This window comes from Pholcus phalangioides, unplaced genomic scaffold (assembly GCF_987345545.1).
Source record: "Pholcus phalangioides strain wild (caught in Gottingen) unplaced genomic scaffold, Ppha-v1.0 ptg000015l_1, whole genome shotgun sequence".
In the NCBI taxonomy this organism is placed as follows: Eukaryota; Metazoa; Arthropoda; class Arachnida; order Araneae; family Pholcidae; genus Pholcus; species Pholcus phalangioides.
In genome coordinates, this window is record NW_028301608.1 from 104,589,160 (window position 1) to 104,602,836 (window position 13,677).

The following is a 13,677-nucleotide window of genomic DNA, read 5'->3' on the forward strand; positions in this document are numbered from 1 at the left end:
CCTTTGTTTTGCTAAAAATTTTTTACTTGTGCAGGAGCCCTTTTCTTTCTTCAAACTTCAGTTAAAATTTAATCGATATATGGCGGTGCACCGATACTATTCATACGTGCATAATCAATTTTGAGTTTTTTCGAAAAACCGACATATATACGCCAGGGTGTAGTCACTTATATGTGTGTAGTCTATGCAGCGGATGCATCAACCTGTGTTTGACAATCAATGAAAGTCGAGTGGTTGTGGGGCTTCCTACAATACGACTAAAATGATAGTGTAACTTTTGAGTTAAAAAAATGGAGGATATGAACTTTGGGGCTTTCATCAGAGGTCAGCACTTGAAGATGAACTTCCGGGGTTATTTTTAAGATGGCCTCAAGGAAAAGTAGGATTTATTGCATAAAATTTAGCAATAAAATTCTATAAAAAAATTCTGTGTGAAGATGAATATAACGTGCATGATTTTGACTGAAAATTTTTTTTAACTAAGTGAACTAAAATACCGATAAATAAATAAAGATTTGCTGACACTTATGTTTTTGATGTATTTTCTTTCAGAATAAAAAATGAAAAACATTTTGAAAATTCCAAAAAAATGAATGCTCGGATCTGAAACAGAGTAGTGTGTATAATTCGGAAAGGGGGGAATGACAGTCCACGTTCTTGCTCCTGCTTTGTATCCACCTATGACTAGTTGTAAATTAAAACCGGAATGATCTCCAATGAATCAAAAATTTCCGAATTCAAGGAACTTTTCCATTACTAACAAGTAGAAGTTACGGATCTTGAAATTGGCGCGCACATAGATGACAGTCACGTTGCTGCTTTTCATTTTCCTCTCTCTGTTAATAGTATGTCTTCCCACTTACTTTCTTGTCGAAACTCCCCAACGCTCACGAAACTCTCGTGTCTTCCACCAGAGTACATCTTTCCTCAGCCTCTCATTATATACAGAGAGAGAGAGAGAGAAGAGAGATCTTTTTCTCTTCACCCTTTTTCCTCCTGTAAGTTACTTTCCGGTAGGTGCGGCGTTCGTTTTACGTCCGGCAGAGCGCAACCAACCTACAAGTTTATCGCTGTCTTCACTTTATGAAAGCGTCTGTGAGCGCCAGCAGCAGCAGCACCAAAAGGTATCGTTCAGTCCCAGCTGCGAAGTCGACAAAGCGAGCAACGCTTGTCAAGCAACTCGCCCCCCTCCGCGAACAAAGCACATTTTCGGATTGTTGTCTCAAAAAAATATTTTGTGTCGCAACAATTTAATTTAATTTTTTATATATAAGTGGTCATTGGAAAAAAAAAATTGATTTTGATGCCGAATAACGGAAATTCGTGTCATTAATCACTAGTTCGCGCCGAAACCGAAACTAAAATGTGTTGATCGTCACAGACAAATATGACTAGGTATTGCGTGTTATGATGGTAATATTGTTGTTTTCCCGTGGTGTTTATTCGACCGAATTTTGAAGATGAGAGAAGACACGAAAAAAAAGAACTTGACGATTTCTCGAAGGCGGTTGAAAACTTTTGGCTGAGTTACAACCGAGCGGGTAAGTTTAGATTTATATATATATAAGCGGCTCTCTGTGTACGTATGCTTAAAAAAAAAGTTTGTTCATTTGGGACGTTCTGAGCTCGCGGCCTTGTTTATGTTTATTTTAGTTTGTGTGTGTTCGTCTTGTTTTTTTAGTTTTTTTTTTCCTGCCGACTCGATGGTGACGCAAACTGTAGAGCACCTCGTATGCGTGAGCTTGACTTTCTCCGGCAATTTCTATTTTTTTCTACCCGGAAATAATCCGTACACTTTCCTTGGGTTTGAACTTTTATGAAGCGAATGAAATTCGATTCTTGATGATTTTTGTTTTATTTTCGGTTTAAACGCATTATTTTTTTATACTCAAACTCATTTGTTGCATTATCCGTTCGGTTTTTTTGCATGTGGCAATTCAATATAATTCTATACAAAAATTTAAGAAAAAACGCAGTGTAAAAATTCTAACTTGAAATAAATATATATGTTACGCGGTAAATGTGATAAAAAATGAGGTTGTTATACATACTGACTGGTTGTTATGCATACTTACCAATCGTCTTGATAAGTTTGATAAACTTATCACTTTCACCGGTGAATATACGCACAATAAACCCAAGCGTAGTTGGTAAATTTGATAAATATATTAAATTTATCGCCTCTATCTGTAATAATGTATAACACACTGGTGTAATTGGTGAATTTGATAAATATGAAAAAAAAAATTCCAAGTGAGCCTAGTATGTTTGATGAATATAGTTGGACTCTGACATAATGATAAGAAATTTTACGATCGTACCTCGATATAATGATACAATACATGCATAGTGTATGTAACCCGATGCTCGGGTATTATGTATAACCACCGGTGAAAATAATGTTTTTTCAGTTCGCATTAAATTTACAAACGACGCTGGGGTACTATGCATAATCGCCGGTAAAAGCTATAAATTTGGGGAAATTTATCAAACTTAAGAAAATGCTCGGCGATTATGCATAATTAACCAGTTATTATGCATAATAATTGGATTTATCACATTTACCACAGCATACATAATTATATATATACATATAAAAGCAAATGGAAAAAAAAACATATTTGAGATCGCAAGAGAGCACGTTATTTTGAAACACAAATACATCGATATAAGAAATGGGGGAAGCAAAACTCATGTGTGGGGGAACAATCAAAATCAATTTCATTTCTGATAGCAATTATTCCGACGAAAAAGTGAAAAACATTATTAAAGTCAGTGTATTTTCTTTATAATTAGAAAAAAACTTATGATATTGAAATTATTTCCAATATGACACCCCCCAGATATTTCTGACGTTGAAAAATATATGTTGGACGATCAACAATTACGGATTATTTCTGTACAAGAGCTGACGATGACAGATATTCATATTGATACAGCTTTTTTGCATTCCTTAAAATAAAATTATTCAGATGAAGTTTTATTCGTTGTTTTTCAATGCTGAATAACGAAATTCATAACGAAATTTCCTGACACTATAAACTGATTTTATATTTGATATTAGAATCACTGTATAAACATGCATTCAAAATCAACCGCAATTTAATCATTTGCAATAAGAATGATCTATAAGTAAAAACAGTGGAATTAAAAAAAATTTAAATTTTTGAATGATTAACCTAAGAAAAGAATATCTAAATCAGTATGAATAAAATATGAAAATAAATGGACATGTTTCACATAGGAATATGTGAAGTGTAAGTATAATCAAATGCATGTGGAATTTAGAGATAGTTTTAGAGTGTTATATCTGAAATACTACATGCGTGATACTTGAATCAAATTGCTTTTTACAACAGTATATCTACAAAATACCTGTACGGGCAACAGCATATTGATGACTAATACTTTAATTATAGATAGATTCTTATGATTAGAGCCCGGATTACATGCAAATGCATATTTTGGCCCTTTTAGCATTAATGCATATAAGCAAAGAATTTTCAGAATAAATGCATATTTTTGGGTTTATATATATGTATGTTAAGCTCAAAATCACTTTTATTCATAATTCTTTAAATAAATATTGCCGAATATTTATTTCTATAACAACGGTTCAATCTCTGCCGGTGGAATTTTTTTATAAGTTAATAGAAATATTTGTAATATTCTACTTTTTGAAATATCAACCGTTTTATTGTAGGGTGTGTCTAAAAATTTGTATAAAAGTATTAGAGAGATTCTTTTAGAAATAGTGTCAAAATTCTTTTGTTATTGGTATTCCGTTACTGAGCAGATACAAGAACTACAATTAAAATTTACTGAATAAAAGATATGTAGAATTTATTTGCATGTGTAAAATTTATATATCTATGTGGTGATACCGGGTGTTTCACGGAGGACCCTTAACTTTGAAAATAAATAACTCGGAAACGGTGATAGATAGAAGAGCTTGAAACCAGTGGTATATTCATTAAAACAACCATAAGAATCTGATACAGAAACCACAAAATTTTAGTTACAAGTTGCGCCGATAGATGACGCCGCAGGCAGCCTCACAGATCCCTATTAAGAGAGATCAAATGCCGAGAACGATCAGTGCTATTAATGTATAGTGAAAGAAGTTCCGTAATTGAATGTATCCATGGAGGAACGTGTGCTTAAAAACCACCGATTAAATCACAGCCCTACTGTCACAGGAGAAGTTTTCAAACGCGATTTCAAGTCGCAAAAGGCCCAGATGGGAAAACAATTTGTGAGCTATTCAAGAAATTTCAACAAACAGGCAAGGTGGCCGACGCGTTAGTCGGAAATGCGTACCCCACCCACTCCGTCGTTGCACCTGAAAATGCAACGACGCTTGCTGCACTTATTGAGCGTCATCCGAATAAATCTGTCCGCAGACTTGCAGCTGAGTCCGGAATCACGCCATCCAGCACGTACAGAATCCTGCGGAAGACATTACACATGTTTCCGTACAAGATTCAATGCCCGCACGCCATACCAGATCGAGCTGAACGACGACGAGAGGATTTCGCTAACGAGATGCTTGCTCAACGTGATTGATGGTTCTGGTTCAGATGTCGCCCGAATATGGTTTATAGACTATGCGCATTTTCATCTGGATGGTGTCGTTGATAGACAAAAAAATTGGCGATTTTGGGGTACCAAAAACCCACATTTGTCTCACGCACGACCACTCTATTGCCCAAAACTTACCGTTTGGGCTGCGATCTCCCGCAAAGGTATCATTGGGCCCTTTTCTTGCGAGAAACGGTGACGACTGACCGGTATATTTCGCTTTTGAAACAATTTGTCGCCACTCAACAAGCATTGGACGATCGACCAGACACGACGTGGTTCATGCAAGATGGGGCTCGCCCACACCGTACACAAGCTGTTTTTGACATTCTGGACTAATACTTCGATGATAGAGTTATTGCGTTGAACTATTCGACAGTTAAGGGAAAAGGCATGGACTGGCCTCCTTATTCACCCGACCTCACCCCCTGCGATTACTTTCTGTGGGCCACACTGAAGGACATTGTTTACCGCAACCGACCTTTAACACTCCACGAGCTGCAGGAGGCTTTTTGTCAAGCTTGTGTGTCAATTTCCGTTGACACACTCTACAGACTCACTGACAATTTCATTCTTCGTTGGCGACATGTGTGTTGTGTGAAAAGTACACACTTTGAATCGGTTTTGATGTGAATGCAACAAGGGCTGCTTGCATTACCTACTTATGCGAATGCCTAATGCGGCGTCATTTATCAGCGCAATTTGTAACTAAAATTTTGAATTTTCTGTATCAGATTCTTACAGTTGTTTTAATAAACATAACCACTGGTTTAATGCTTCTATCGCCGTTTCCGAGCTATTTATATTCAAATTTAGGGATACTTCGTGAAACACATGGTATTTATTTTTGTAAATGAATATGCACCAAAGTCGGCATTACACTATAAAAGTTTGATAAAAGTTCGTTTTTAAAACTTGAAAAATGTAACCAATAGGCGGATCAGTTCAGTTCGCTCGAATGTAACAGATGTACTTATTGGTTACATTTTTCAAGTTTTATAAAATAATTTTTATCAAACTTTCATAGTGTAATACCGACCTAAGAAATATAAAATATGCGTTTTAAAACATATCAGCTTTTTTTGGCATGGTGATTTTTTTAATCCATATTTACTCATTTTTAGTACATATTTCGGAATTTTTAACTTTTGCAGGATATTTTGGTGCATATGTTGGTTTTTTTAATGCATATATTGGCATATTTGCATATTTTGGTGCATATGTTGGTTTTTTTAATGCATATATTGGCATATTTGCATATTTTTAGAGCATATTACTTCTTAGTGCATATAATCCATGCTCAACTTATGATATATATTGAAGTGGAAAAAATAATGAATTAAAAAAAAAATACTTCATGCAGTTTCAAATTTTATTATAACATATATCAAAAGAAAATATTTGCATAAATTTAAAATTGAAGAAAACATTAAACACCTTTGAATTTTTGAGAAAAATCGTTTATTTTTCATAATTGGTGATTCAAGTGGGTGTATAATCCCAGACGGAATTATACTAGTGGGTGTGTAATTGACAGTAACAATCACAAGCATTATAAGAAAAAGCTTTCTGTTTCCATTTAATAAAGCGCAGTTAATTTGATTTTTTCTTCGATAATTTTCCCATATAGTAGGAAAATTACTCTGTAGGAAATTTCCTCTGTATTCCGAATTTCAATATCCCAGCGAATGTTGCACTCGGAAAGGTGGTTTTTTTTAGTTGGCATCAGGAGAGACTGGGAAATAACTTTGTAATTGAGTTTTGGGGCACACAGGGACTGTACATAAAAAGTTTATTTTTTATTTCAATAACTATACAACGCCTTAAAACATGAATCACATATCTGAGTACTACAAGTTATTTTGATATTTTTTCTAATTGGAAGTATACTTGTAGGATCAACGGTTCACCAGTAAAATGTCATACACCCTATTTTGTTATGCACCCTGTAAACAGCGTGTTAGAAACTCGAATCGGAAGCAAGAGCCAAAAACATTTATAATTTTGTGGAAAAAACAAAAAGAGAACAAAAAAAAAAATCACAATATTGATTACAGTTTCTTAAAATGAGGTAAACATTATTTAAGCTATTTACGGTTGCTCGGAAAGCTCTTTTTCGTTTTATTGGCAAAAACATTAAACTAGAGGTCGGGAAACAAATTTACCTGATGATCTATTTCATGACTTTTCTTCTGCTTACCGAAGATCGACTCAGATGTATTGTACGAGTCCCAGCTATTTCATATTTGATTTTCTGTATATCATTGCCAAAAATCTAGCTAAAAAATAATTAAAATTTTCTTTTTGGAAAATTGTAGTCAATTTTTTAATCACAACTGCAAATATTCTTTAAATTATTCTGCAAATAATTTCTGCTTTCAGAAACTTTTATTGTGAGGATTTATAAAGAGTAAAAACTTGAAAAAATTGGTCCGGCCATGACGTAATGCCGACCACTGCATTAAAATATCACAATGTTAAATGTTTAATGAAGCGTTTCGCAACCTATGGTCCACGGACCAGAGGTGGTCTGTGAGAGTTCCACAAGTGGTCCATAGACAGACGTGAAAATACAATTTCAATTAAGTAAAAATAACTCAATATCGAACTGCTTATATCCCATAAATATTATTAATATCCACATAGATTGAAATTGAAAGTTAGACCTTAGTGGTCCGTCGAATTCCTTTAGGCATTTTACTGGTTCTCAAGACAAGAAAGGTTGAGAAACTCTGTTATTTATAATACATAGTTATGCAGTATATGTAGACAGGTTTCCTCTTCGATCTTCTTCCATCTTTGACGCATCACGCTATTTTTCCGTTCTTTGAGGTGAACATTTATATCATTTATTACACTATAAATATTTTTAGTGAGGAGAGAAATTTTTAATGAAATAACAGACAAGATAATATAATGACATTGAAAACCCATAGGATTGGCTTTCACAGCCACCGTTTATTGAAAAATAAGAACATACAGAAAATATCCAGAGAATGAAAACAAAATAGTTACAGAAATACATCAAAATTTGTATTTTTTTTTTCCTGATTATTAAGTACATTTTGAACTGATAATGCAAACAATATTTTACTAAAAATACCCTTAAAGTTTTAGGAACATAAGCATTATGATGTTTCTACAGAAGATAATAAATCAGAATGAATCATATATATATAGGGTGTGTAACAAACAGGGAATGTGCCATTTTACTGGAGAATCGTTGATTGTGGATGTATACTTGCAATTAGAAAAAGTTTTAAAATAACACGTAGTTCAGATATGCTATTCATGTTTCAAGGGGGTTGTATAGTTATTAAATTACAAAAATAGCTTTTTATACAGTCCCCTTTTGCCTCCAAAACCCAATCGGAAAGTTGTTTCCCAGTTTCTCCTGATGCCAACAAAAAAAATCCCATGTTTCTAAGTGCAATATTCGCAAGATATTCAAATACAAAAAACGGAAGAAATTTGGATAATCAGCTTTCTATGCGGTCAAAACGATTTTTCCCGTATTTTGAGCTGTTTTTTTCCCCGACTTTCCACAGTTTTTCGAAATTTTCCACCGTTCTCCGCGAATATTCCACTTAGAAACATGAACATAAAATTTTTTTTGTTGGCATCAGGAGAGAAAGGCAACAACATTCTAGTTGGGTTTTTGGGCACACGGGGGACTCTACAAGAAGTTAATTGGTTTTATTTCAATAACTATACAACACCTTGAACCATGAATGACATATCTGAGTACTACACGTTATTCGGAAATTTTTTCTAATTGGAAATATACCTCTAGCATCAACGTTTTGCCAGTAAAATGCCATATTCTCTGTTTGTTACGCACCCTGGATATAGAAACACATATATATAAATGTGCTTTCTATAAATAGATACATTCAAGCATGGAAAGCATTGTCATTAGTAATCGATATGCAATGAATTTTTGTCATTATTGTTTAATCAGTAAAAGATCAGTTAAAAGTTTATATCCATCTAAAACTGGATTAAAACTAAATGGTTTCCTCCAGCTTATCCAACTCAATATTCTATCGCATAAAGACATTTCCTATTTTAATAAACGTAATAATATACCAAAAAAATAAGTGAATTTAACGCTATCGTCTCCTTTTTTCCGAGTTCAGAATTTTACATAAAAACAGATGTTGAGCAATACAGACTCGAATTCTCATTACTAATTAGCGCAAAGCAGTTAAGATAATTTAGCTCTTTATCGTAATCTCAGTATAGCTTTATTTTTTTTCTAAGAAACTTCTGTTTAAGAGAAGCACTAGCCACTTTCCTACTTTTGAAGAAAAATACACTCGAGAGTGTTTCCATTTCTCTCTCACAAATACATCATCTTTACTCTCATCGCTATGTTAATTACTTCAGAACAAACGATCACATTTCTGGAATATTTTTAATAGCTGTTTCTTCATGTCTGCATGTACACACGAAGCAAACCGACTTCCCTCCTGGCTACGCGAACCGAGAACATCGTGGGAGAAAATGGCTTTTCTCTTGATTCTGTGAAGCCCGAAATTTGATTATGGAATAGCGATATAAATTGTATTCCATTCACTTTTTTTCTTTTGATGTTTGTATAAGGATAAAGAAGAGAAATTTTTATTGTATGACCTGAAGGAAATCGCGTACACGAAAAGTCACATTAGTAATAAAAAAATTATATTCATAACAAACACATAACGTTAAAAAATGCATTCGAGAGTATATTTTGATACACCCACGAACATAAATAACATAAACATAAATATTTATTTAGATATAATTCTTAGAAAATATGTATATATATACATAATCGATATTTATTTTCAACAACCACAGTAGTGACAAGGCAGATACAGAAAACGCGGGCCAAATATGCGGTATTTTTGCTATTCGCGGGCCAGAAACTAGTTTATATGAGGTGAGCATGTGATGCTATATTACGGGAAATTCACCCTAATTTTCGCCATCCCTACCTTTTTATGTAATGTCCCGTATTTTCAATCAAGCTTACTTAAACATTATTCTTTACTGAAAAAAAAGGATTGAGATCATTTTCATGAATTATAGTATGATAACTATAACCAATTATCATTGATAATTTTTTGTCATTTAAATATATATTCATCTCAAATATTTGTCAGTTCTTTTTTTTTGGTGAATTACATGGCAGCTTGTGGTAATGCTCCCTATTTCACTCCACTCCTTTCCCTTATTATTTCCCACCTCGTTGGGCATTTTGTCTCACGTGGCCTTGTATTTGTATTTCTATTAGCGATTTTTCAAACATTTTTATCAATAGTTGGACGCTTTACATACCTTTGACAACGTTTTTTTGGCTGTAATTGGCAAAATTATCTATCCTTCACAGTTTTTTAGAAATCGATGTCCCGTTGGATTCTAATTTACGCAAATTTTATGAAGGAAATATATAGCCAGCTTTCTTACTATGGATATTTTTCTACCGGAACACTTTCCACGAGCCGGATAGAACGCTTTTGCGAGCCGAAGGTTGTGCACCTGATTTATATTAAACATTTGTTCTATTTATTATGACTTTTTTTTCAAGAGAATTTTGTAAAGAATATCAGATCACATAAAACTATTTTGTGCTCTTTTCAGTGATGTCAAATGCATTTTACAATGCAGCAAGTAAACCTAGTAGCAATATTTACAGTAGTAATATTTTTCGGGCATGTTAAATATTGATTCGGGCATGTACTTATTTTAAATTAATGCCTGACCAGGCATATAAATGTTTTTTAGATTTGTTCAACTCTACTCCCAATACAAAGTCCGTGCATTATTGTAAACTATAAGTATTAATTACCGGCATTAATAACCAGTAGTAATGACCGGCTATTATGCATACTTACCAATCGTCTTGGTATGTTTATAAATTTATCACTTTTACCAACATTGCAACGTTTGGGTATTACGCATAACTGCCGTTAAAAGTGATAGTTTTTTTACTACTAATTAAATTTACCAACACCTCTTGCGTACTATACATAATCGCCAGTAAAAGTGATGAATTTAGGTAAACTTATCAAACTTACCAAAATGCTCAGCAATTATGCGTAATAACCGGATTTATCCCATTTATCGTAACATATACGCGAAGCCAACCGATTTGTCTCCCTGGCTAGGCGAACAGAGAATATCATTGCTTGATTCTATGAAACCCGAAATTTGATAATGTAATAGTGATATAAATTGTACCCCATTTACTTTTGTTTCGGTATTTGTATAAGGATAAAGAAGAGAAGTTATTATATGAGACCTTAAAGAAATCGCATACACGAAAAGTCACATTGGTAATAAAAAAACTATATTTATTTTCATAACAAATAGGCCCTATACAACGTAAAAAAAATGTATTCAAGTATATTTTGACACATAAATATTTATTCAGATATAATTCTTGGAAAATATGTATATAATCAATACATCAAAAGAACGTTTTTATCTCACGCGACGGCATTCGTAACACGATAACTAGTTTTAGAATGTTTGAAGTGAAATTTTGGTACATAAACGAAAGGGAAAAAAAATTGAAAATTTCCCTCATTAAAATAATATCGTGTAAAAGTTGCGAATATTCATGAGAAAATGTTTTCAGATTCCAGGATATCAACAGGAAAAAAAATTCTGCATCCTAATTCAAACGAATTTTTAAAATACAAATATTTATGAAATTTTTTTTTTTTAGATTTTTCGTACTTGAAAAGCTTTAAAATTTAAGAAATAAAATTGGAAAAGCGAAGATTTCATTCATTTAAAATCGAATTTATTTTGCAATGACGTCTTAAAAATCGGAGAGCAATAAAATATTTTCATAAAATTAAAACTTATAAGATGCTTTTTACCGTATCATTTCAATTTTTAAGATTTAAAACGAATAATGAAACTTTATTTAGACTTAAATGGGAAATTTTGCTGGAAATTAACGTAGATTTTTTTTTGTTTTTTGGAAAAAAAGGAGTTTGTCAAACCCAAATACAGCGGAACTATGCTTAGCGAGCTTAATTCGTTCTATGAACGCGCTCATTATCCGGAGAAAGAATCGCTTGTATATCGAATCAAACTTTCCCCATAGGAAATAATGGGAACTCGAATAATTGTTCATTCACATAAAAGTGACTAATAAAGACGGAATTTAACTAATAATGCAACACAATAATAATATCTTGACTAATACAGTATTAATATCATAATAATAAAAATGTACAGTACTGCCATAAATAAATATACAATACACAATAATATATGTTTACAAATTGACTTACTCTGATCGGTGAGAGAGGAGGACTACCATTAAGGACGGTTTACGGACTCACCGTTGCCTGTAAACTTATTCTTTATGAGTGACTTTAAGGAACTTATTCAATTAAAGTGCTTTTGCCTCCTTTTTAGAATTTTTAGGCAATGGGAAATCGCATTGTCGTTGGCCAGATTCATCGCTCGCACTGCTGCACCATCATTATTTGGGTGATTGTTTTCTACGAAATTTTGCACAGATTTCCACACATTCTTCACATCTCTCTAATCTCATTTGAAGTGAAGGATTTATTTCTCTTTTCCTCCTCCTCCTCCACAGACAAGGTCCCGTCCATAAGCTCTTGGAATGGAATCCATAAGTGCAATGGGGATCCATCAGTTCGTGGTGTGTAGTCAACTCCTGACCATTTTCTTCCAGTAGTTCTTGAATCTCGTTCTCATTCACCTCCAGTTCCCCTCCAAGGACACAATCTTCCCGACAACTGGTAGTTCCTGTTCATGAGCTAGCTCCTCAAACTCGCGTTCAATAATGCCCACAGATTTCTTTAAGCAAAATTAAAATAATAATGATAATAAGTGCACACACGCATTATTACCGTGCTACATCTATTTTCGTATCGGAAACAGTCACACTCGCACGTGTGCTCATTTTTCGAGTGGGATACTCTGACCGGAGACTGTAGGAGAAAATATTACCCACAATTCCACAGTGCGTGTGCGGGCGAAAGCTAAAAACCATCGACTCAATTGTGACAATATGAAACTAACTAAACAATGTGCAAAATATTTGCTCGCAATGCAAATCATTGCTCCTTAAACGAATCAAAATTTCTTCAAAATTTTTGCTCGTTATGCGAATTGCTATTTAACTGAATCGTTCGTTAACCGAAGTTCCACTGTACATGATATTTTAACGTACAATCCGTCTTTTCATCCGATAATATTTCTTTCAATATGGATAATGGAACGCATGTTTCTTCCTATTTATTTCGAAACATGCTCTATTCAAAGATTCAGGGTTAATATTCAAACTGGAATGCTACAAAATTTTTTTCCTTGATTGTTAACGGAGAAATTCGAGATTTTTAGAGCGTAAAAATGATTTTTCCCCATGTCTTCACTTATTATATATATTAAATGACGTTTTCTTTTGATAACGATCCTGAATTTAAGAAGGATTGGTATATAAAAGCAAAAGAAGGTACTCATGTTGGCTTTATTTTTTCTTTTTCTTAGAAATTTTAGAATATCTGGTAAATATTCCGTAAAATATTGATGCAAAGTTATTCTGCAAATTTAGGATATTTTATAGAGTTTGCAATGCGTGTAAATATTCCATAAAATTTTATTGCTAACTTATTCCCATAAACTTCAAGATAAAATTTTTCTTTAAGATATCGATTAAAAGATAAACTCTTATCTAACTATAGAAATATTTTTCTTCTGCTGATAATTTTCTGCGTTTCTGAAATTCTCAGGCTTATCGAAATGTAGGAAAGGGAATATTTTAGCTGTAAGATGGAGATTGTAATAGGGTTTCATTTGATTTAACAGTGAAATGGTAATAGGATTTAAAATGTTTTTGTACGAGTGCAAGACCAGAAAATTCCGAGGAACGAACAGAAATACTTTGAAGGGTTTTATCTCAGATTCATCTTAGGAATATTTTAAAATGGTTAAAACTTACCCTTAAATGAATTTTCCTAGAATTTCTTAAGATAATCCTGAAGAAATTAATACCAGTTGCAATTTCTGAATGACAAACTGGAGTTCAGAAATGAACGTAGCCGTTAGTCGGAAAGTAGTTGTAGT

General features: G+C 33.3%; 1 protein-coding gene across 3 annotated transcripts in view; it reads left to right on the forward strand.

Moving 5' to 3' along the window:
* The window catches only part of LOC149077254 (uncharacterized), a 247,059-nt gene that overhangs the window by 17,488 nt on the left and 215,894 nt on the right, over positions 1–13,677 (forward strand). For 2 of the 3 annotated variants that reach the window (XM_089245011.1, XM_089245013.1), the window contains exon 1: positions 978–1,541. The exons of the other annotated variant lie outside the window; for it this stretch is intronic. The gene's annotated coding sequence lies outside the window, so the exon portion shown is untranslated. Of the gene's footprint in view, positions 1–977; positions 1,542–13,677 lie in introns of those variants that run through there. 3 annotated transcript variants of the gene reach the window in all.